The 26,339-nt window shown below is 39.8% G+C and overlaps 1 protein-coding gene across 5 annotated transcripts in view; it reads right to left on the reverse strand.

Moving 5' to 3' along the window:
• LOC141258951 (ephrin type-A receptor 3-like) overlaps window positions 1-26,339 on the reverse strand; it is a 349,962-nt gene that overhangs the window by 221,522 nt on the left and 102,101 nt on the right. The gene's annotated exons all lie outside the window — the stretch shown is intronic.

Genomic DNA, 26,339 nt, shown 5'->3' on the forward strand with positions numbered 1-26,339 from the left:
TTGATGTTACCAGCAGATACTGTGGTTCTGTTACGGTTTGAGTGCTGAACACTTGACGGTCCCACGGTTGGCAAGTTGGAACTGTGAGATTCACTACGTGCACCACTGGTATTTTGTGGAAAAGCACATGTAAGATTCTGCAACAGTCTCTGCTGATACTCCTGCATGCGTGCATCCCTTTCTATGGCAGGAATAATTTCTGCAAATTTACTTTTGTACCGGGGATCTAACAGTGTGGCAACCCAGTAGTCAGGATTATTTCTAATTCTCACAATTCGAGGGTCATGTTGCAGGTAGTGCAGCAAGAAGGCACTCATGTGTGTTGCGCATCCAGGAGCACCAAGTCCCTGTTGTGTTGGTGGCGAGGTAACAATCATGCTTCCTTCCTCTGTCCTCTCCCCCCAACCTCGCACAACAGAAATGTGATCAAGGTCTCCCTCATCTGATGAGTCTTCCATCAGTTCGTCCTCCACTTCTTCCTGGGCTCCTGCACCTTCCTCACTAGTTTGGCTGCTACCATGCGCCCTGGTAAAACCATCTCCCCCACCCTCACATGCCTGCCGCCTTGGTGCTGCCGACCGTCTGGACCTTGCAGATGTTAGCCCTTCCGCATACAACTCCTCCTCCTCTACTTCCTCCACCTCCTCTTGTGCCACCACCTGACTCCGAATTCTGTTTAACATGTGCTCCAGCATGTAAATCACCGGAATAGTCATGCTGATAATGGCATCGTCAGCACTAAACATCTTCGTCGCCATTTCAAAACTGTGCAGAAGGGTGCATAGGTCCCTGATCTGAGACCACTCCTCCAGCGTGATTTGCCCCACCTCTGAATCTCGTTGGCCCAGGCTATACGTCAGAACGTATTGCACCAGGGCTTGTCGGTGCTGCCACAGTCGCTGCAACATGTGCAGAGTTGAATTCCACCGGGTAGGCACATCGCATTTTAGCCGGTGAAGTGGCAGGCCCAACGACTTCTGTAGAGATGTAAGTCGCTGAGCTGCGGGATGCGAACGGCGGAAGTGAGCACACAGCGACCGTGCCCTCTGCAGAAGGCCATCTAGTCTGGGATAGTGGGCTAAAAATTGCTGGACAACCAGGTTCAACACGTGAGCCATACAAGGCACGTGTGTGACATTGCCCCGGCGAAGGGCCGCACCCAGGTTTGCAGCATTGTCGCACACGGCCTTCCCTGGTTTCAGGTCCAGTGGAGACAACCATTCATGAAATTGGTTCTCCAGAGCTGACCACAACTCCTCAGCTGTGTGACTCACATTTCCCAGACATTTCAATGTAAAAACCGCCTGATGACGTTGAGCCCTACTGCCAGCATAGTAAGGAGGTGTGCAGGATCCCTTCTGCGCAGTTAGAAAGCTTGTGGCATGACCAGACAGGCTTTGGGTGCAGGTGGAAGACCGAGAGGAGGTTGAGGAGGCAGAAGCAGTGGAGGAACTTTGACATAAAGAGGATTGACGCACAACTCGTGGGGACGGCAAGACTTGGACAGCAGCCCCTTGTCCTGCTGTCACCATAGTTACCCAGTGCCCAGTCAGCGACATGTAACGCCCCTGTCCATGCCTACTCGTCCAAGTGTCTGTGGTGAAATGCACCCTGTCACACACAGAGTTTCTCAAAGAAGCGGTGATGTTGTGTGCGACATGCTGGTGGAGCGCAGGCACACCTTTCTTTGAGAAGTAGTGCCGACTGGGCATCTGGTACTGGGTCACTGCGACGGACATAAGGTCTCGAAAATCCTCTGTGTCCACCAGGCGGAAAGGCAGCATTTCTGTAGCCAAGAGCTTGCAGATGGTGAAATTCAACCTCTTAGCTTTCTCATGGCTAGGAGGAAATGGTCTTTTACTTGTCCACATCTGAGGGACCGAGGGCTGGCTATTGTGCTTAGACGGGGTTGATAAGGGTGTCCCCGGCAAACTGCCGGTCTGTGAGGAAGATGCAGGCGGACATGTTAGGTTGCCTTGATCCAAAGGTGGTGCTATCGATGTCGGACAGCGCTCAACACCAGCTGGTGTTACCACCTCCAAAAGAAAATGATGACCTGCCAATCACGCTGGCTGTTGCGGGTAAAGAGGTGGCAGGTCTGCGCCCCAAAACAGGTGTGACTGCTGTCCCCCCAGTCACAGAGGATGAAGAGGCCGCGGATGCACAAGATATGGCAGACGGTGATTGGCCCGGCCGGCTAGGCCGCATTGTAGCACACTGAGCTTCCCACTGCAACTTATGCTTCATGTCCATGTGCCGGTTCATGCATGAAGTACTCAAACTATGTATTTTTTGGCCTCTACTTAGCTTTTGCTGACAAATGTTACAGATAACACGAGTTGGGTCATCTTTATCGATCTGAAAAAATGCCCAGGCTATGCAAGGCTTAGCACCCATGCGACCTGAAGAGCCACCACGACTTGTGGTGAGAGGCAGAGTTGTGTTTGAGGATGCAGTTGTTGACGTGCTTCCAGTACTACGTCTCTGTCCAGGAAGGCGCAACCTGACCTCGTCGTCACTAGCATCTTCCTCCACCTCCTCTGCTGACCTCATCTCTTGGCTGACTGTGGGTTGACAGTAAGTGGGATCTCCGACCTCATCATCATCACCCTGTGCGTTATCACACCCGTCATCCTCAGAGCCAACCTGTTCCTGCCCTGACAAAAAACTAAAGTTGTCGCTCCAATCAGGTATTTGAGTCTTATCATCGTCTTCCTCATTGTCTCCACCAACAGGAGTTACAGTTTGGGAATGAGGGTCTACATTATGGTCAGAACCTTCTGCGTCTGGTCCTGGATCCGACTCATAAAGATTCTGGGCATCAGTGCAGATCATTTCCTCGTCTGAATTCACAGAAGCGCTGGAGTCGACCTCTGATTCCCAGGCTATAGTATGAGTAAACAGCTCTGCAGACTCAACCATCTGTTCTACCTCATACTCAGACGGGCAGCTGGAGATTTGGGAGCTGTGAGGAAGCAAGTGCGATTTGGGTGACACCTTTGAGGACTGGAGTATTTGTGATGTTGAAGTTGATGTGGAGGAGAGCCCACTTAAAGGAGCACTTGATATCCGTTGAAGCACCTGCTGTTTTTGTGCCTCATCTGGAATTTGTAGCGATTGGCGTGGCCGTAAGAAAGGGATCTTATCACATTGTCCGCTAAAAGAAGTAGACATTTTAGTTTGGCTGGAAGATGGTCTTTCTTCTGCAGATGTTACTGTTGCTTTAACACCTACCCCACGGACACAACCTTTTTTCCCCTTCCCAACACGCCTATTCCCCTTTCCACCAGCAGCAGGCCTTTTTCCACTCATTTTGGTGGTTAACTAATTCACAACTCTGGAGTTGTTTGCACAAAAAAACAATGGATGGTAACCGAGCAGAGCTGAGTGGCCAAACTGTGGTATTAGGCCAAAACTATTGGCTGGGTTAGATGCAGAAAAAAATTATTTTGAATTTGCAACCTGATGGAGGTCAGTATAGATGGACTAATACAAATAGTCCCACACACTGCTAGAAGCCCAAATATTTTTTCAGAGGTACTGTAGATGCAGATAAAAATTATTTTTAATTTGCAACCTGATGGAGGTCAGTATAGATGGACTAATAGACCAAGTCCCACACACTGCTAGAAGCCCAAATATTTTTTCAGAGCTAGATGCAGAAAAAAATTATTTTTAATTTGCAACCTGATGGAGGTCAGTATAGATGGACTAATAGACCAAGTCCCACACACCGCTAGAAGCCCAACTATTTTTCAGAGCTAGATGCAGAAAAAAATTATATTCAATTTGCAACCTGCTGGAGGTCAGTATAGAAGGACTAATAGAACAAGTCCCACACACTGCTAGAAGCCCAAATATTTTTTCAGAGCTAAATAAAGAAAAAAATTATTTTTAATTTGCAACCTGATGGAGGTCAGTATAGATGGACTAATAGACCAAGTCCCACACACTGCTAGAAGCCCAAATATTTTTTCAGAGCTAGATGCAGAAAAAAATTATTTTTAATTTGCAACCTGATGGAGGTCAGTATAGATGGACTAATAGACCAAGTCCCACACACCGCTAGAAGCCCAAATATTTTTTCAGAGCTAGATGCAGAAAAAAATTATTTTTAATTTGCAACCTGATGGAGGTCAGTATAGATGGACTAATAGACCAAGTCCCACACACTGCTAGAAGCCCAAATATTTTTTCAGAGCTAGATGCAGAAAAAAATTATTTTTAATTTGCAACCTGATGGAGGTCAGTATAGATGGACTAATAGACCAAGTCCCACACACCGCTAGAAGCCCAAATATTTTTTCAGAGCTAGATGCAGAAAAAAAATATTTTTAATTTGCAACCTGATGGAGGTCAGTATAGATGGACTAATAGACCAAGTCCCACACACTGCTAGAAGCCCAAATATTTTTTCAGAGCTAGATGCAGAAAAAAATTATTTTTAATTTGCAACCTGATGGAGGTCAGTATAGATGGACTAATAGACCAAGTCCCACACACCGCTAGAAGCCCAACTATTTTTTCAGAGCTAGATGCAGAAAAAAATTATATTCAATTTGCAACCTGCTGGAGGTCAGTATAGAAGGACTAATAGAACAAGTCCCACACACTGCTAGAAGCCCAAATATTTTTTCAGAGCTAAATGAAGAAAAAAATTATTTTTAATTTGCAACCTGATGGAGGTCAGTATAGATGGACTAATAGACCAAGTCCCACACACTGCTAGAAGCCCAAATATTTTTTCAGAGCTAGATGCAGAAAAAAATTATTTTTAATTTGCAACCTGATGGAGGTCAGTATAGATGGACTAATAGACCAAGTCCCACACACTGCTAGAAGCCCAAATATTTTTTCAGAGCTAGATGCAGAAAAAAAATATTTTTAATTTGCAACCTGATGGAGGTCAGTATAGATGGACTAATAGACCAAGTCCCACACACCGCTAGAAGCCCAACTATTTTTTCAGAGCTAGATGCAGAAAAAAATTATATTCAATTTGCAACCTGCTGGAGGTCAGTATAGAAGGACTAATAGAACAAGTCCCACACACTGCTAGAAGCCCAAATATTTTTTCAGAGCTAAATGAAGAAAAAAAATATTTTTAATTTGCAACCTGATGGAGGTCAGTATAGATGGACTAATAGACCAAGTCCCACACACTGCTAGAAGCCCAAATATTTTTTCAGAGCTAGATGCAGAAAAAAATTATATTCAGTTTGCAACCTGATGGAGGTCAGTATAGATGGACTAATAGAATGATGCTATGCCCAAAAGATTTTACTTCACTAGGTGGAGTAAAAAAATTGGTATTCTACACACAGGTGTTATATCTTGCAACACAGATAGGCTACTCCACTGACTAACACACTCTGCAATAGGCCAAAAAGGATTAGCTTTGCTAGATTCAGCCAAATGCTGTGAAAAAAACTTGCACAGCACTGGCACAGACCTGCCTGGCAAAAACTGATAGGAACTGATGTAACCTAGTCCTGAAAAGGACTCCAATTACAATTAGTCTTTACTCCCACAACCTATCTATTTAAGAGCACAGACCTCCCTGATAAAAGTCGTAGGAAATGCTGTAACCTAGTCCTTAAAAGGACTGCAATCACAACTATTCCCTACTCCCAAGCTATCTGTATATTTGTGCGAAAATTGGCTTGAAATTAACAAGGTATAGCGCACACAGCAACAGCGGTGCCGTCTAACACGCAGCTGCAGCAGTGAGAAAATGGTGGCGACGGGGAAAATGGCTGGGTCTTATAGGGCAAGGACATGTGACATACACTGCCAATGACACATGCCCTTGCTTGTGTGAAAAAAAGCACTTCGCTCCGTGTGTGCGCTGCTGATAGGCTGACAGATTGCACCTCCCCACTGCAAATGCGGGAAAGAGAAAAAAAAATGGAGATCTTCATTGTTCCTGCAGAGATCCATCCCCTGCCCCTCCCCCCACCCCGCTGTACACTCAAACTGCGTATTAACATTAATTTTCATCATTACTGAGAAAAAATCCAGTTATGATTTTGGTGCACGAACAGTTATCGAACATAACCTCGAACAGCCGAATTTTTCTCAAATTGTTCGTGTTCGCCGAACGGCTCGAACACCGCCCAAAACAGCTCGAATTTGAGATTGGCGAACAGTTCGAGTAGAACAACGCTCATCTCTAGTGAAGAGGGGAATGATAAATGCAGGGACAAGAGACATCCTGTTTCTACATAGAGCAGAGAAAAGAGAAGAATTACCTGGGTAGAAAGGCAAAATGAGCAATTGCAAGTACACAATGATGATTGCAATATATTAAGAGGATAAAAGCTATGATGGGAGGAGGGATGCTTCTATAAGGAATACACTAGGCATATGACAATGTATAATTTTTTTCCTGGGGTCTTCCTTTAAATGTTTTCGTGTCATAAAATATGGCGTAATATATAGGTTGCAAAAGATAGAAATCACTCCTGGAACTTTGTACTTGCATAAAGCTAAGGACTTTATGCCTGACTGCTACCAGGAAATCATCCTGGTTTGTGGGGGTCTCTAACTCTATGTTCACTTTGATTTTTTTTATCAGTTCAAAAATAAGTTTTCAAGCAGAAGCCGCTTAAGGAAACTTTTTTGAGGGAGGTTTTGGAATTTTTTTTCCATGATGCGTTTCCTGAGGCTGTTTTGAAAAGGCTTTGTAGAGTTTTGAAATAGTTCTTTTTCCTGAACAGTTTGTTTGCAGCCTTGTGATTAAACAGTGCATACTTTGGAGAGGTTTCATGCATTTTTTTTCTCCCCAAAGCATTTTTCAAAACCACTTCAGGTAAAAAAAAGTTCCAAATATCTAACTTGATTCTGTGATGAAAATCTGCACATAAAACTCAAAGTAGTAGCAAGAGAAACTGACAGGTTGCAGATTCGAAACTCGCACCGCAAGTCAGGTTACGCTGTGTTAAAAAGAAGCACAGTGGGTATGAAATTTCTATAAATCTCATCCAATTTTCTGGAACTATAAGGCTACATTCCCACGATGAGTTTTTATTGTATTGTTGACGCTGCGCTTTTTATCTCTTTTTTATGCGTCATGTTTTAAATAAAGCTACTTTGTTTTTGATGCTTCCTGGTTTTCTGCTTTGACAAAACTTTATTGATATACAATACTTAGGTGTGGATTACATGTGTTTTTTATACATTTTGGCAGCTGAAACGCACTAAAAACAGCGTTTTTTACGAGCAGATTTTCCCCATGTAATGTAAGTCTATGGGAAAAAATCCTCACAGACAACTTGGGGTACCCGTAACAGAAATGAACATGTTACGGATTTGAAACACGCGCCGCAGGTCAGCTTTATGCTGTGTTAAAAAGCACAATGGACGTGAGATTCCTATAAATCCCATCCACTTTGCTGGAACTATAAGATGCTGCATTTTTTGATTCAGCAAAAATTTGAAGCGTCAATAACCCACCAAAATCTCATCAGGGAAATGTATCTTTACAACGACTATTTGGAGTTTTTGATGCTGCAGATTTCTGCATCATTTTTGCTCCTATTAGGTAAATTCGGTTACTTAGTTTTTTTTAATTGTGCTGAAAACATTGAAAAATACACTAAAAAAAAAACAAAATACAAAAATGGCAATTTAGCTAATAGGTTCAGAAATGCTGCAGAGAATCTGCAACATTAATACCTCACCAAATACTCAGGAACGTAGCCTAGTATTTTAAGAGGTTTGAGAAGGATTTTGCAAAATTTGCATTCCAAAAACTCATCAAAAGACAGTCAACAACACCCTTCGGCCTCATTCAGATGTCTGTGAATCACATACGTGTTCTATCCATAGTTTTCAAGGATAGAACAGAGTCATGTCCATTATTGATTGGAGTCAAAATTGTCCATAAAAGTCTATGGTTCCATAAAAATCACGGAGAGCGATTAACATTGCAATAAATAGAAGCTTTGAAATGTATTGATTTATATGAGAAAATCACTGATGAAACACTGATGCTAAAAACTGGCACACTGACCAAATACTTATGAAAACTGAACCCAAAACACTGATGAAACTCTGATCGTTTATCACAGATATCTGAATGAGGCCTTGGGCTATGATCATACAAAGATTTTGGGGGCAGATATGATCCAAAATCCTTGTCAAAAAGTGCATGGAAAATATTAAAACTCTTCAAAAACACCTTCAAGGCTCTGTGCACACAACGTCTTTTTCAGGTGGATTTTGTCTGGAATCCACCTGAGAAAGTGTCACAAAAGCACCCGATAAAATAAAAATAGTAACAGCAATATCAAAATGACATTGTTTCATATGCTCCGTCTTTTGTCACTTCAGGGTTCGGAAACTGAAGCAGTTAAAAGAAGTGACACGTTCATTCTTCAGGCGTCTTCTGTTGGGAAGCTGCCCGCTCTCTACACTCCTCAGTATGGAGTAAAGATGCCAGTGATGGAGCCACCACAAGAATGGTGGTGAAGCTGCCTCAAGAAAACGACCACTTGCGTTTTCCTGACGTAGCTCCTCTTGCGAAAGCTTGATGGCTTCATGAGTGTCTAAGGGCTCATACAAATATCCGTCCAATTAGTCTGAGTATGGACCACGATGCACGGACTGGCCGTGGCTCTCCTGACCTGAGGTTGACAGCCTCATAGACATACAGTATATGTGATGCGTATAGAAGCTGTTAATGTGATGTGTATAGAAGCTGTTACTCTCGGCTCAGGAGACCTGCGGCCAGTATGTGCATTTCGGTCATGCTTGGACCGATTTGCATGGATGTCTGAATGAACCCTGATTGATGCCATCTGCACATAACTTAAAGCGCACCAGTCAGCAGGATTGTTCTCAGTAAACTACATACACTGTCAGGTGGGCAACATTACACTGATTAAATGATACCTTGGTTGATGAAATCCGTCCTGTGGTTCTTGTGTAATCTTTACTTTCAGTTTGGAGATAATGATATGCTCGTGCTTCGGGGCGGCCTGTGGAGGGCGCTCTATTTGGTGCTCTGCTTACATATTCATCTCTATGCTCTTATGACAGCTCACTGTGCCTTCACTGACCTGCCTCCTATTTTACCTAGTCCCGCATCACTAGATGCATTATGTAAAATAGGAGGCAGGTCAGTGAAGGCACAGTGAGCTATCATAAGCATATCATTATCTCCAAACTGAAAGTAAAGATTACACAAGAACCACAGGACAGATTTCATCAACCAAGGTATCATTTAAACAGTGTAATGTCACCCACCTGACAGTGTATGTAGTTTACTGAGCACAATCCTGCTGACAGATGTGCTTTAAAACCGTTAAGGAAGCACTTCAGAAAAGAGATCTCCCAGAACATGTTTTTCTGAAGCTGTTTCTGGTGAGATTCGTTTGTCTCAAAAATCCCTGTGTGAACATAGCCTCAAATTCATCTCTTCTCATTAGTGACTTCACAAATTCCATGCATCTGCCAACCCTTCAGAGATATTTAAAAACATCTCTCTAGAGTTATATGTGGACCAGTGTAAAGTCTAAAGACATTGTGTGGTCCCTAAACTCATAAAGAGAACCCGTCAGTAAGCTTTACGTCTGTCTTACTAAAAAATTGCATTATCCACACAACAACAAATCTGCTGCATCATTGTTGTGAAGATTCTCTATCATTCCTCCTGAAAATATGGGAATAAAATGGCAGTTCTGTGTTTTATCATTCTAAGGGCTCGTGTCTGTGAAAAAGATGGAGAGCACATGGACCAATGTTTTCATTGGGGCAGTGCAGATGAACGATTTTTTTCACTGACCGAATCGGCGTTTATAAAAATTCGCAGCATGCACTAGTTTCTTCAGAAAATCAGATGGGACTCACCCATTCAAGTCTATGAATGAGTAAAAAAAATTGGATACGATACGGAGGCACAGTATAACATCTGATTTGTACGAATACATTGCAATTCTGTAACATAGGAAACTGTAAATGATTAATAGCTGCTGTAAAAAAACGGATTGTATATGGATGACAAGTGAGAAATAAATCATCACACTTTTCTGAATGATTTTTTTTTTATACGCTTGTGTGAACGTAGCCTTACAAGCAGCATTCTTCCACAATGTGACATTGTTCAATCAGTGTTAAAGGAGACAAACGATAGGGTTATAATTATAACTAATTTACAAGGGGATAACATCTAGTCTGTATTTTCATTATACTTTTCCAGGAGAATCTAGAGAAACAATATATATATTTTTTTCTTTTTTAAAACATGCTTTAGCGCTGATATATTCTTGTATTTGATAAAACATGTCAGGAGAGTCAGCCGATCCTTTTCATTTATTCTGAACATTTCCCATATTCTAAGCCATTTTCTCCATAGATGTATAGAACTATATGCACATATTCACACATTGTGCAGATCAGTTATTTTACTTTTTGTGCACATCACCCATCTCAGGTGCCAAGCTCGCTGGGCAAACCATCCATACTGAATACAAATCGCATATGAATTATATATTGATTCAGAATGAATACATACAAACTAGTATATATGTGTAGCAAGGTGAAAAGCAGATTATCACAAATATATTCTGCTGTGAAGAATGTTATGTGCAAAACTATCAAATGTCAGCTGCAGTCTCCTGATGGATGGTTTTCTGGAGACCATGAACACATCGATCACATTATACTTCCTCAGTCCGCCTCGGTCACTTTTGTCAGCTTTTATGTTATCCCTAAATAGATGAATACAAAATAAATGTAGAAGCCACTGAAAGGGAATTTGTTGTTATCATTGCAGTAAGATTCGAGGATCTTGAGTCTTTGAAGGTCTCTAAGCCTTGGTGCTCTCACATTAATCAATAGCAGAGCCATTTTCTTGTTAGGATAATGGAAGTAGAGGTTCAATACAACACGACTTGGAATTACATTCCGGCTCTTCCAGTAGTTTTCTAATATTTTGTGGCTAACTATATAAAAGCACCTAGATAGATAATGAAATTGTTAGGCGACGTTCACAAGCGGCAGAAATTTCCCACCGTGGGTCTCACTGCACATCCGCAAGGAATCTGCTGCAAAGTTTGTATTTGTAATGTGCGGGTTTTTGCTAAAAAAAAAAAATCCACTGATTTAACCAGTTACTGTATTGAAACGTGTGAAATTTACTTTACTTTACTTGTTCAACTTTCTGTTTCATTTCATCCGCATACTGTGGAAAATTTCCAAAGTCTGCATCTTTTCCATCCTGTGCTGATTTTTCCCTAAGTGCTCATACAGTTGTCCGTGGTAATCGGTCCATGCATGGATGCTAATGCATGGACTGGCCACGGATTTCCCGACCCGAATCTGACAGCTTCATATATTTTTATAAAGTTGTCTTGCTCGGGTAGGGAGACTCACGGCTAATCCAGGCATTTTGGTCAGATCTCTGACCAAATTGAGTCTGAATTAGCCTTAAAGGGGTTAACTTCTTTAAGGCCATGTCCACACTTGGCACTTTTGCAGCGTTTTTGCTGCATTCTTTATTTAGAGTATTTGGTGCATCTTATATTAACAGTATAATTAATGAAATTTCTTAAATCTCATGCACACGTTGGGTTTTATTTCTCTGTGTATTTTGAGCTTTGTTGAGTTTTTGCCAAGATGCAACAAGTCAATTCTCTCAGCGTTTTTGCAGAGCTTTTCACCCATTCAAATGTATGGGTAAAAAATACAAGTAAAAATTCTGCAAAAAAAATAAAACGTACATATTGTATCCAGCTTTTTTTCTGCCACCACTCTGATTTTTAGTCCATCAAAATAATGCTGCAAAAAGACAACATGTGAACATACCCTCAGTCACATCTGGATATTAGCTAGTGGCATATATGATGATTTTGCGTAAAAAGCAAAAGCCCAGTGTGCCATATGAGGCTGGTGTCACATGTGTAAATTCTGGTAGCTCTATGATGCCATCAGACCTGAGGTCCAGCCGGAATTTGCAGTCATTATATGGATGTGTAAATGTGATACCGATTTTACACTTTTGTAAAACTTGCTTTAGAAAAAGTATGTGAATTGATTCAAAATCATCTAATTTTTGCTGCTAGATTCTCAGTTCAGTGCCACAAATGAAGCTTTTTCTAAACCAGAGCATGATCTGTGCATGAGGTCTACACGGAGGTGCACCGCTTTTGCTTTAAATACACTTTGAAATATGAAAAGAGTAATTCACACGATTATACAAATGTAGCAAGCGCCAAATGGCACAGATGCACAGCACACCAGGACTGTGCTATCAATGCGGTGAGCAGTGCCTCGCAGGTAGGCGCTTACTACATCTGCAATTTGTCACTTTGAGAGCTGTTTATGGTGCCAGTGGGTGAAGGATATGTTCAGTTTTATAACCATTATGCTATTGTTCCATTGAATCTAAATGATGCCTTCGTAAAACTAATGTTGCCTAAAGGGTAAGTCTCATTATAGGTCTTCAGGAGTACACCGCTCCCCTGCCTCCCAGCTTCCTGTGTGCCCGAAGGTGGAGCTCTCCTGAAGATTGACAGTTAGGGCTGGAGGTGCAGCCATACCACTGGTCTGAAGTTTGTTATCTCCAGTGCTGTCACAAGAGGCAGGTTTGGATTTGTAGCATCAAAGAAATACAGGAAAACTGCAGCAAAGAGCTTTCAAATGCTGCAGTCATTCACTTGGCAACTGGCCACCTATGATAGACTGCAGATGTGGCTGGAAACATAAGGCAACAAGCAGAAAACAATAGAACTAAAACTCTCCCTCTGTTGTTGAAAAAGAAAATAATTTTTAATATGAGATAAGTCTGTTATTACAAGGACTTTGTAATTTTACACATTTTCATTATTAAAAAAAAAAAACCTCAAAAATGTCTTGTTTTCAGAATGCAGCTCTCGACCTCATCTTCTCCAAGGTTACAGCTGTGTCCCTGCCATCAGCTACCCCCTATTCTATAGGCTCGCAATAAAGATCAGAAGAAACAGTGGCTTATAAGCTTCATGACACTAGATGTGCCTACTTTCTTTCCTGTGGGGAGAAAAGTGAAATGCCTCTAGCCCCCTTCCAAAATTTAACATAGGAAAACGCTATGATAGTGATGCCAAAATGCTGCCCCTATGCAAAATAATGTAATTGCTATGATAGGTCTCGCCTTACTTCATGAATGGTGCATTCATTTTGTTCATGAAAGATAACCATCTTGCCTTTGTATAGTACTGAAAATTGCAAAGTCAATGCTCACAGTGCATTTAGAAAGAAGCCCTGCTCATATCACTGCATACCAAACTGCTGACCAACAGTGAAACTCACATGGAAGAATAACTGATCGGCACATCCATAAAATAAAACTTCAAACTTTATTCAATGGGAATAAAATTTTGTGCAACAGTTCTGGAACCCCTTCTGAGTAAGCGACTTGAAACGCGCGTCAGGGGCCGTCCAGTGGCTTATTATTATTATAGCGCCATTTATTCCATGGCACTTTAGATGTGAATGCTACTTAGTAACAAATATTTCTATTTGTACACTCACTGTACCTGTGATTATGATTGGGTAAGATACAATCATTTATGCATAACTCTGTAATCCTGCATTTAAGTTCAGTATATCTGCACCATGCATAGTTCTCCATTATGAAGACTGTTACTATTATTATGCACTAAGGAGTTCAGAAGTGTCATAGTAGATGGTGGGCACATATACAATCTATTTTGACTCTGCATATTCCAGCGGGTGAAATAAATATTGAACACATCAGCAATTTTCCAAGTAAATATATTTCTATAAGTGCTATTCACATGAAATCCTCACCAGATGTCGGTAAGAACCCATCCAATCCACACAGGCAAAGAAATCAAACCATAGATGTCCATAAATTAAGTTATGTGTAATAATGAGAAATTATTGTTGGATATTATGTTATTTTAAATCTATTGGACATGCAAACAAAATTGCGTAATGTCACTGGCTCTTTTTTCTGCATCATATACATTCCCTGTAACAATTTTTATTGTCAAGGTTTTTATATAATTGTATTGTTTTGACATTTTGAACTAATAAAGAAATATTGTTTGTCATAATATGAGAGTCTTTTTCTAGATTGGATAAATCTATTATAATTTGCTGGAGACGGCAGCTGAAATAGTTGTACCAAATCAGTAAAGATAACAGTTAACATAATATCACATCTCTAGAATATTAAAAGATCATTTCGATGATACGACAAAAAAATGGTCAAACTGAGCAACATATTGTGCAGATTTGCTAAATGATTAATCTTAGGCAACATAATTCAGAAAATTTCCAGTACATAAAATTCCTCTGAAACTTCGTTCACTGGATCTATTAACGCACTGATTGTTGGTGAATGCTGCCAAATATTTTGATGTTAACCTTCAAAACAGTCTGCTCCTCAATATTCAATCACCCCTTCACATTTCCACATATTAAGAGTTTTTTTGACCTGCTACACAACATCAAACACACCCTTATGCTATGGACACACCAGCGTATTTTCTCTCATCCGAGAGAGTCGTGCCGATTGCGCAAATCACACTCTGATCAAACTCTGATCAGGGTGTCAACATTGTGTGATCAGAGTGTGATGTAACTTTCTCAGATGAGGAGAAGATGGAAAAAAAATGTTCTCCATCTTCTCCATTGTGTGTGTCAGTCCGTGGTAATCAGACCGCACTCTGATGTCATCCAAGTGTAGTCTGAAGTTTTCCATGGACTCATTGACTTGCATGGTCTAGTGCAAATATCAGATCCAATGTGGGTATGCTGTGTTTTTTTTTTCGTTGTACTGACTCGGTCAGAGGAAAAAAATGGACATGTGCACAGCCCCATAGACTAACATTGGCGATCCGATGGTTTATCGGATCAAACTTGGACCGAAAATACACTCATGTGCATGAACCCTTAAGACATAAAAATATATAAGAAATATATATGTACTGTATATTTTATTTTTGGTTTTCAGTCTTTACTATCATTCTGGCATCGTATAGTTCTACTAAAGGGAATCTTTCTGCAGGTTTTTGTACCATAAACCAAACGTATCTATCTTAGGCCATTAAAATGTAAATTAAATTTTTTACTTTTTTGTAATCTTTACTTCCGCTACAAATGTACCCCTTGTACAATTGTTATGCAAATTGGCGCAAGTGCAGGGGATTTGGCCTGCACTTACAGCCCTCCCTTCTCTTTCCACCTTTAGCCGCCGTCCGAAGCTCCCTGACTGACAGGTCACTCTTGTCGGAATGACCTGCCTCTCCATCCAAAATCTCACACATGCGCTGTTAATATTGGCGGTGGTCTATGTGCCATTTAGTCCTGATGCAGCAAGAATAGGACTATGCATCTGCGCATGCACCGTCGCCTCCAAGAACACAACTGATGCAGGGAGTGATGGCACCAGTATGAGATTTTGGACAGGGAAGGTCACTCAGACCTGTCAGTCAGGGAGTTTCGGATGGTGGCAGGTGGGGAAAGATGGAAAGAGGACAGGGAGCTTTAAGTGCAGGGCTAAACCCCTTGCACTCGTGCCTCATTTGCATAACAATGGAATAAGGGGATAACTTTGTAAGGTATAGATTGAATCTGCATCCAAGTGACCTAACATATATGGCAGTATGAATACCATTTTGCATTCGGTGTCAATGCACATCTATGCATAACCCTTCATCCAGAGCTCATCCATTATATGTCTGCTAAAATCAGCTTTCTTAGGTTTCAATGTCACAAGTGACTGGTGATTTTTTTTTTAAATGTAAACCATCACCTACAGTACATGGGTACAAAGATGAACACATTAAATACCATAACCATTAAGACTGCTATGTCGTCTGAGGTTGGTCTGCTCTTAGACAACTTGGTAAATTACTATAAAAAGTTGTTTGGTTCTTCACATTAACCCAACAGCTGATTATTGAGAGATTTCGCATCCACAATGCTCGATCCATTGCAATCAATAGAGAGCATTTGTATTGTAGATTACAGACACGGCACCATCTTTCTATTTTCCGAACAAACCACATAGTCAACAAATCAATACTTTTACTAATTGGTCTTCTTCCTATGTTACCTGAGCTTTGGTCAATAGCACTCCACATGGAGCAGTTCATGGAGACAGCCTATCCATACGAGAGCAAAGTGAGACCATTTCTTCGCAGCGCCTTATTCCCTCCCGCTACTTATTACTCTTCCGAGTCCAATATTGCTTCCTACAAAGAGCCACACTTCCGAGTGAGCCGAGTGCAAAACTGATTTCTGAATTTATTACTATTATTTTTTCTTTGTAACAACCTATTACCAAAACCATAAAGACATATTTTGTGATTCCTATAATAATTACAAGTGGTAAATAAAAGAAGGAATAGCCTAAGAATGGCAGGAATCAAAAGCCATTTTATAATTTTTTACTAAAGATCAGCTGAACACAAGACACCTTATAAACTTTAAATGGGTTGTCCAATATTTAAAAAAAAAGAATAAATATTAACCTGGTACTCTCTGCCACTGTAGTGGTCCCTACCAGCCCCCAAGGTCATTGCAGATTTTCCTCCAGTGATTTACTGCATTCACATGCAACAGCATGCATGCCTAAACTGCAGGAAAAACTACAGACCAATGGGAATCGCCAGAGTTGTGATGCTGGAGTCATGGAGGTTTCATTAGTTAAATATAATTAAATCCTATAATTAATAATATCCCTATAGGACAATTCTTACGAGCGAAAAGAATCTGCTCTAACGATTTTTTGTTCGAAAAACAGGCCCAGGATTTGAAATTCAGATTTAGAGCCAGAGGCTACCACCATGACAGCATCGAAAGAGGTGATCAAAGGGTGAACAGGTTGAAAGATGCTATCAAAGAGTGAAACAGGTTGAAAGAGGCATCCTTCTAAGTACTTCCTACCAACATAGGACACAGACTGTTATCGTCAGATTTATTTAAACTTTTAATTCACAATCTGTAGAGATATGTAAAGTTCTGCGTAAACATTGGGATGTCTTAACTGATCGCACCCTGCGTAATTAGTTACCGGAAACTCCAAGCATAAAGTTCCGCAGGTCAATAACCTGAAGGATGTGTTAGTACATAGTCATCACACTGGAAAGAAGATCAAAAATGTCTTTGGAGAACCAAACACATCCTGTGGTAACTGCGTTGTCTGCTTCAAGAATTGAAAATGTAAAAAATTTCTTGTATTCTTTTATACCTGTAGAATCAAAGATCATGCACACAATCATCTGTACTACAAAAGGAGTGACTTACCAAACCTCATGACTAGTGTTAAGCGAATTTGTTCGTCATTTGGAATTCGGGTTTGTGTTCGGGGTTGACATCTGCGTGACAGCGTTCAAATCAGGGATGTTCATGGACGGAGCCAATTTTTTGGCGCGAACAAGCCAGAACCCCGAACATGAACCCAAATTTGAAATGCCGAACAAATTCACTCCACGCTAGTCATAACCCTGCAATTTAAAGTATGTCAGTCTCTCTTTGAGTGAATTCTGTAGGAGAGTATGGGAAAATGTTCTTTCTATAACAGCAGCACGTGAAGAAGACTATCAATTGAAGCTAACAACTACTGCCCGTTATTTTGAGTTATTTCGCCAATGTGATCCAAGGAGTGGAAACTGGAAAAAGACACTCGCACAAAAAGAATCCCGATGGATTTACAAACTTAATACCATTGTTCCACATGGTCTGAATGAGAACATTAGTTTTGTTCCATTTTTATAAATGCCTGATCTTTATTTAATTTCTTTCATTTCCTGGCTTTTTTATCATGTTTTTGTTTTTTATGCTTGCTTTTATTTTTATCTATTTTTCTTTGGATGATATGTTTTTGTGTACCAGTGGCTAAAATAATAATTCTTGCAGGAAAAAAGAAAAAGATTATCTTCAATATATATTGTATTATAAGAATTATATTGTAATTCTTCTCTGGCTTTGGGAAATCAATTTCTTGTTCCATATTTTTTATATAAATTCTTTTTTTCCTTGGTGCTTTTTAACACTTGTTTTTAATAGTATGCAACATTATTATTACACTTATGACTTCCATGCAGTTATTTGCTTCCTTTTTACTGAAGTGCACTTTTTATAAATCACTGTACCCATATATGTATATATACATATATATATATCTATATATATAATTATATTTTTTTTAATTATTATGACACTTTTTCCCATTTTTGTACTGCTATATTTATCTCACATTGTGTCATCTGTTCATATTCATTTTACATATGCACAAAATTTTACTCGGACACAAATAAGTTTTAATTATTATTCTTCTTTGCATTTTCACTTCTATACTTCACTTATATTTATACTGGCCGTCTTACTATTATTATATAACTTTAGATGTATCACTTTGTTTTTTGATAATAAAATGATTATGCTTTCTCATGTGTTTTTCACGTTTTTGTACTAGTGGCACTTTCACCATCTTCATCTTTCCCTTTTACCCATGTATATTACACTTAATAATATTATTTCTCTCCTTACCTATATGGTTTTTATTCATATTCTTTTTTCATTTGTGTTTCACTTTCGTGTTTTTGTGTCATTTGTCCTGTGGTTATATCTTTGTTTTTACTTGTATCACATTAAAAATAGATATTAATATTTATAAGTGGGGATATATACTCCTAATATGCCTCAAAAGGACACTTGGGGTGTGGCGGATCTGTTGCGCACCGTGCGCTGCGTTCCACTGAGTTGAATATGGAGCAGCGGTCTTCACCTTACCGCCACGCTCACTCCCGGTTTGTTCAAGCTCATGATACGTTCCATGATTGCCCACCCCCCTCTTCTGGCACATCTGGCCACTATGTTTGTTTGCAGAACCATGGTGTGTTCCTCGGTCGATGATCTCCTATGTCACTTTTGGCGGCAATGATTTATGACGTTTTTTGGAACGCCGTATGCGTTCCACTGCTGTATTGTGTCTTTCTCTTTTATGTTTTTTTTCTCTTCAAACATATTTATATATAAGTATATTCAATCATTACATGTATTGTATGTCAATTGCGTGAATATAATGGAAGTTCACTTTATATATACAATATTCCCCACTATTGTTCCTCCCACCTATCAATCAAGTCTCACTTCCTTCCTGCCTGCATTTTGCCTAACATGTTTGCATTTGTTACTCTTCCTTGTCCTATTTAAACCCTGCTATCTCTCTGCTATCGCCTCATTGAAGAAGCTTTGGGAAACGTGCGTCGGGGTTTCAGGTAGCATCTACAAGACATTAATACTTTCACTATTATTATGTAACTTTCCAGTACTTTCTCTGCACTACTATTATTCTTTCCATGTGTCTTAGTCTATGATTGACCAACTTCACAAATATATTTTCACATGGAGAATGAATGATGTATAATTATACTTACTGGGAAGTACACTGTGTTCCAAATTATTATGCAAATAATATTTTCTCAGATTTTCCCAAATTACCTATATGAATTGCAGTCATTGTAATTTTCCAGTCAAATAACTATTAGAGTACAATTGAAAGGTTTTTGTACAAACTGCCTATGATAACAGTATATTTTTAAAAAAATAAAAAACTCAAACTGCACTCAAAATGCATGTTCCAAATTATTATGCACAGCAGAGTTTTCAACCTTTTCATTTTAATAAAGAACAAAAAAATGGTCATTTTTGAAATTATAAGCATTAGCAGGTTATTACAAACGGAAATCAAACAGTTTTCAACTCAAAACTTTATTCTAGGTGATGTTACATTTGCACATAGGACCGCTTGTTCGAAAGGAGCTTCTGAACTCTCTTGTCCATTGAATTTGTCAGGTTTTGGATGGTTTCTGCTTCAATTGTTTTGCATGAGGACAGAATACCCTCCCAGAGCTGTTGCTTAGATGTGAACTGCCTCCCGCCATCATAGACACTCCTTTTGATGATGCTCCAGAGGTTCTCAATGGGGTTGAGGTCAGGGGAGCATGGGTGCCACACCATAAGTTTGTCCCCTTTTATGCCCATAGCAGCCAGAGATGCAGATGTGTTATGTGCAGCATGAGACGGGGCATTATCATGCATGAAAATGATCTTGCTGCGGAATGCACGGTTCTTCTTCTTGAACCATGGAAGGAAGTGCTGTTTGAGAAACTCAATATACATTATGGAGTTCATCTTTACCCCTTCAGGGATCCTAAAAGGGTCGACAATCTCTCTCCCCATGATTCCAGCCCAAAACATTACTCCACCTCCTCCTTGTTAGCGCCGTAGCCGTGTTTGCATGGGGTGTCCATCAACCAGCCATCCTCCACTCCATCCATCTGGACCATCGAGATCATTTCATGCATGATAATGCCCCGTCTCATGCTGCACATAACACATCTGCATCTCTGGCTGCTATGGGCATAAAAGGGGACAAACTTATGGTGTGGCACCCATGCTCCCCTGACCTCAACCCCATTGAGAACCTCTGGAGCATCATCAAAAGGAGTGTCTATGATGGCGGGAGGCAGTTCACATCTAAGCAACAGCTCTGGGAGGGTATTCTGTCCTCATCCAAAACAATTAAAGCAGAAACCATCCAAAACCTGAAAAATTCAATGGACGAGAGAGTTCAGAAGCTCCTTTCGAACAAGCGGTCCTATGTACAAATGTACCATCACCTAGAATAAAGTTTTGAGTTGAAAACTGTTTGATTTCAGTTTGTAATAACCTGCTAATGCTTATAATTTCAAAAATGACCATTTTTTTGTTCTTTATTAAAATGAAAAGGTTGAAAACTCTGCTGTGCATAATAATTTGGAACATGCATTTTGAGTGCAGTTTGAGTTTTTTATTTTTTAAAAAACATACTGTTATCATAGGCAGTTTGTACAAAAACCTTTCAATTATACTCTAATAGTTATTTGACTGGAAAATTACAATGACTGCAATTCATATAGGTAATTTGGGAAAATCTGAGAAAATATTATTTGCATAATAATTTGGAACACAGTGTATTTATTCTTACTTGTATTTTATTATGTCATCTACTACATTAATATCATTGGTTATTCCATGTACATTCTTTGATTTTTAAAAGATTTCACCTATTTATTTGTTTGTTAATTTCATTTGTATTTTGACCTAATAAAAAATATTTACTTTTATTAGTTTATTAGTACAGCTACTCACTGTAGTTTTTTTCAACATACACTGTTTTGTAAGCTGTACTCTTTATTTATATTGGCTTTACACTGGTCCTGTGGTTAGCTGCCATTTTTGTAGGTACCGTACATTTTTTATTTCATTACATTTCCTTCTGTTAGCTTAAATCCAGATACAGACACTCGTATGGACTACATTCCCACAATGACTTTTTTACGCTGCATATTTTAAAAGAAAGCGAGTAACCTATTTTACTTAATGGGTGCAGAAATGGTGCAGAAAATCAGCAACATCAAAAACTCATCAAAAGCTCATCGTGGGAACGTAGCCTTACATGCAATAATACAAAGAAAAAATCAGTGCCTCAAAAATCACAAACTTTATTAATATATAAAAAAGGAGATAGTCAGAAAATGAAATGATATGGTTTTCGGAAACCTCTACTAGTTTTGGCTTACAAATATTGATGTAAAATACTGACCAAATACTGAACGTGACCTTACAATTACTATCCAGTGTATCAGAGAGCGACTGAAAAACCTACAGAAATGAACTTCCATATAACAAAGATTGTTGAAAATCTTGCACGTTGTGTTGGGGGTTTTTCAGGAAGCCTTTGGGGAGCTCCCAATGTATACAGTAGGGTAAATCTAATCTGTCCATGTAAAGTACCGCATGTGGCTCCCAGCACGTTGTTCTACTTAAGACCATACAGTGTGTTTAATCCTGCAGTTTAAGTGCAGCGAGGCAAGTTTAATATCATCTGCTTTTAGCTGTAAGGTCACTGCTTCAGGCTTGAAGGTAGCGAATGCCTAGGGGAATTCTATGGACTCAACTTAGGTTTGCAATCTCAGTAAATTATTCATGGTTCAGAATCGGGACAGAGACGGCTGCAGTGTTAGCAGCTGATAGAGAGGGACGTCACCAGTCAGCCCTGAACAAACACCCACCTCTTCATTTTTTCCATATACACATGGATGGTTCTTAACCAAGCATTTCAAGATTTTTATACTAGGACAGATAAATGCCCCATGTTCGCAGGTGTGAATTCATCTGGATTTTCTGGCATAGGAATTTTATTGCCTTTTTTTTATTTTATTTATTACTGTGCCCACATAAAAAGATTTCATTTCACCTTTTTCAGATTTAAAGGAAATACAAAATATTATTATACCATATATTTAACCCCATAGAACTCCATGGACATTCATATGCTGAGTGCCAAGGGCCCACCAGTAACTAGCTCCAGGGCCCCACTATTCAGCTACATGCAAATGTGACTTTATCCTTAATCACAGTTTTGTATAACGATGAACCGAGTAGATAAATGAATAAGATGCTGCCTTTGTCTGTACATAGTGATTCAAGCATATTGTGTCAAGTACTGTTCATATAAGAGGGTGGTGGCTCACTCTTAGACAGGGGCCCACTGGAGGATTCTCCTGTTCTCCGGTGGGCCAGTCTAAGCATGGATATGCTCCCTCTAAATAATCAAATGTCACATTTCTAATCCTAAAACTTTCAGACGGATTGCTATTTAGGTGGACATAAAATAGCTATATGTGGACAGTGGTAGGGCACATCCTTTGCGCTGCTACCTCTTTTCATATAGCACTATTTTCTGTCCAATTATTTACGCAACCATCTAAACAGCAATCCGTCTGATGAAGGTCTTAGGAGTAGACCGAAACGTTACAAATACTGGATTGTAGTTCCAATAAAAGTAAGTTTTCTTCTTTGCACATTCACAAGTGCCGGATTCTCTTTTACATTATACAGGGAGTGGTATCCTATGTGAGCACCCACCATTACAGAGTGACGTATCTTCTTGTTCTTCTTAGAAATTTCAGGGCCCAATAGCAAAAATTACAAAGGGGCCCATTTCTAGTACGGAGTCACAAAACCACATATTTGTCCACCTTGGGCAGGAGTACCTGGTGCTTATTTGCTTGCTTGGCAGGATATCCTTTAAAAAAAAACTGAATTACTTCCCCCATCCTTTATATTTTTAGCAATTTAGGACCCGTGGAAAGGGAATTTTTGTAAAAAGTCTCACCATCTTTTAAGTTAACCTGGCCTGGACTTCACTTTCTCCAGGGAGTGAATAGTAGTCGAATGGTCTGGGGCATATGTGACTACAAGTCTTCCTATTTTCATGGTAGCAAGTCTTAGTGGCCCTTTAAGCTCTCCTGAGATATCTATATTAATGCAAAATTGTCCTCCCCATTTTATAAAAATTCTGCAGTTTCTTTTCTTACAACTGTGCACAGTGCTTTTCCTCTGTTATTCCTCCTTGAAATGTTTTAATAAAATGCCAACTAGGTGTTAACAGTTGTGAGTGCGTCCCTTACACAGTCTTATACTGTCCAATCGGTGGAGGCAATGAAGAGCCAGACCCCTTGGACAAGCTAATGTTAACACCCAGTTGTCAATTTATTGAAAATATTCCGAAAGGATAACAAAGAGTTATGAGAAAATATGCTCCTGAATCATTATTTCCTTGTGAATACAAGTATTAACTAAAACACATATGTCAGGTGTGGAGACAGGTTCACCTTACAATCCTTCCTCTCGTATGTTCCTTTGTTAGAACAAGAGAAAATGAAAGGCTGTTGGGATAAACCTATATATAAACCTATACTGTATATATTTCCAGTAGGGTCCATTGAGAAACACCCAATGCCTATTTACACTTTGGGTTTGTGACGAGAAACAGTGTTTACTAGAGAATAAATTGCAATTTTTATATAGCCCTAAAGAGTTAGGCTTCATTCACACGTCCATTTTTGTTGCCCGTCTGTGATCAATTTTTTAAATCTAGACACATTACAGTATAGTCAATAGGCTTTTTTTTCTTGTCTGCTTTTTTGCCGATTGATGGTCTGCAAGAAAAAAAAATCCATATCTATTTAATGCCATAATCTAAACAATTTTCTAATTTACTTGATTTAAACATCCCTACCATTCCCTATCTACACTATGTAACTGCTTTTCCTTTTTTTTCCCACTTCCTTTCCCAATGCATGCTGGGATGCTCAAATGAAGTGTCATCAGAGGGCAGATGCTGCGGTCAGTGTCACAGCCCCTGCCCTTTCCCTGAAACAAAGGGTTATCAGTGATGCTCATTTCAGGGGCTGGACTAGTCCCTGCGCGAGCTCAGATGAGCAGTAACGAGCCGGCAACATAGTGCATTGTCAGAATACCCAGCGTGCAGAGAACAGCACCGCCCCCCCAAGTAGCGTTACTAGTCTCTGTACGCCGGGTATTCTGACAACGCGCTTTGTTGCTGACTCGTTACTGCTGATTTGAGCAACAGAGAGCAATGCCATTATTTTCATCACACAGGCCATAGTGTGCAGGGACTAGCCCAGACCCTCAAATGAAGTGTCAGTGTACTATATCATTATATCTTCCAACTTGCGCTCTTCACACTCCACAAACATTTGGTACTAACCCATAATTTTCTTAAAACATGAACTAAAACATGCTCAGGTAAATTACATCCAAACAGGGAAGTTCTTAAGTCCAATAAATTCTAAAATACACATTTTCTCCACATGATAAGACCGATCTGCGCTCCATAGTTGAACTACAGCTCTAAAGTACGGACGGCTGGCCTCCATTCATTGCACATTTTAATCTCTGGTAATGGATAGGGGAATACAGCTACGTTTAAAATCAAATAAATCAATTGTTCCAAGTGCTTTTCCAGGCAGGTATCAATTACACTCTGTATCTCAGCTAACTTTAGGCTTCATTTTATCCAATTATTTACTGATTTTAGTGCATTTTCACGAGAAAGATTTTGCTCTGGGTACGATGCAGAGAACATTTCATAATAATGTGCCAGGGACTAATTGTTTAAATGGTGTGCTAATATATCAGAATTAGATTTCTTAGGTCATCTTGAACATACAAGTGCCAATAATGCGACAATCAGATGTCATAGAGGCAAGCCCCAGGGGCCTCGTAATTGACGTACCTGAAATAATGGTTATCGGTACCTAAATTTTGACATAATAATTTTCAGCACCTATTTGACTCACAGCAGAATTGAGGCAAAAAATAGAGTTTTGGTAAGAAAAAGCCTTATTACCCCAGCTTAAGGGGGGTTTCACACAATGGGGCAAATTTATCAACATTATCTAAAGAAAAACTGTCTTTGTTGACCATAGCATCTAATCATAGCACAACATTCATTTTACCACTTAGTTTAAAGGGGTGTTTTCAAGTCTGGAAGTATAGCATATAGAATAACTTTCCGATTGCTTGGGGTCTGACCACTGGGACCTCCCATGATTTTGAGAACCTCAGAGCCCCATGTGAATAGAAAGGTGGTCAATCGTGCACTCTTTTAGGCTAGGTGCACGCTGCATCTGTGAACTAAACCTACTGTATATATTTGGAGCTTATCCCGACATATACTGTATTGTTGTCATAGGGGACCATTCACCAGATGAAGGTCGAAAGTGTGTTTTTTGTGGTCTTCATCTGGCCAGTATGTGACTGCCTAGTCTTTGTTTAATGCAGGCTGCAATTTCCGATGCAGAGGATAATTGCAAAGAAACAAATACCATGCTGAATAGGTTTCTTTACATTGAGTGCCTATGGTGGATGGATACCTCAGCATTCTTACAGACTGTGTACATTGTTGAGCACATAACTTCTGAATATACACACCCAAAAGTGGGGACAGTCTGTACTGAGCTTAATAGAGGCCAGGATGCTTTTCATATAAGATAGAACAAAGCAAGTTTCATGCAGTAGTTGTTAACATTTTTGCCTTTTGAGTCCAAGTTATGGGATAAAAGGGTCTACTGCCAGTCTCTGATTTCATAGCTTCACAAACGTTGGTCAGGGACCTGGGAAGAGTTGGCCTGGGAGAGATGGGGGACTAGTGAGTACTATTGTTTTTTTTTGTTTTAGACCATTGTAAGCTGTTTGTAAAAAGAACCAACACTAGAGAAAAGCGAACCTGAACTGTAAAGTTCAGGGTTCGCACAAGACACCTACAGAACTCTGAACAGGGACTTCTCCCGAAAGTCTGTTTTAGTGTATGGATGATAGAAAGAGAGACTTTTGTAGCCCCCTATCTCTTACTATGACCATTTTACAGTACCAAAGTTTGGATCCCCATTGGCTTCTCTGAGGTTTGGGGTCAAGTTCTAGTACCCGAATTGAACTTTGGACTACAGTTCGACCGAATCCAACGAACC

The sequence above is a fragment of the Phyllobates terribilis genome, unplaced genomic scaffold (assembly GCF_046119375.1).
Source record: "Phyllobates terribilis strain yellow unplaced genomic scaffold, ASM4611937v1 Scaffold_3__8_contigs__length_932513732, whole genome shotgun sequence".
Taxonomy (NCBI): domain Eukaryota; kingdom Metazoa; phylum Chordata; class Amphibia; order Anura; family Dendrobatidae; genus Phyllobates; species Phyllobates terribilis.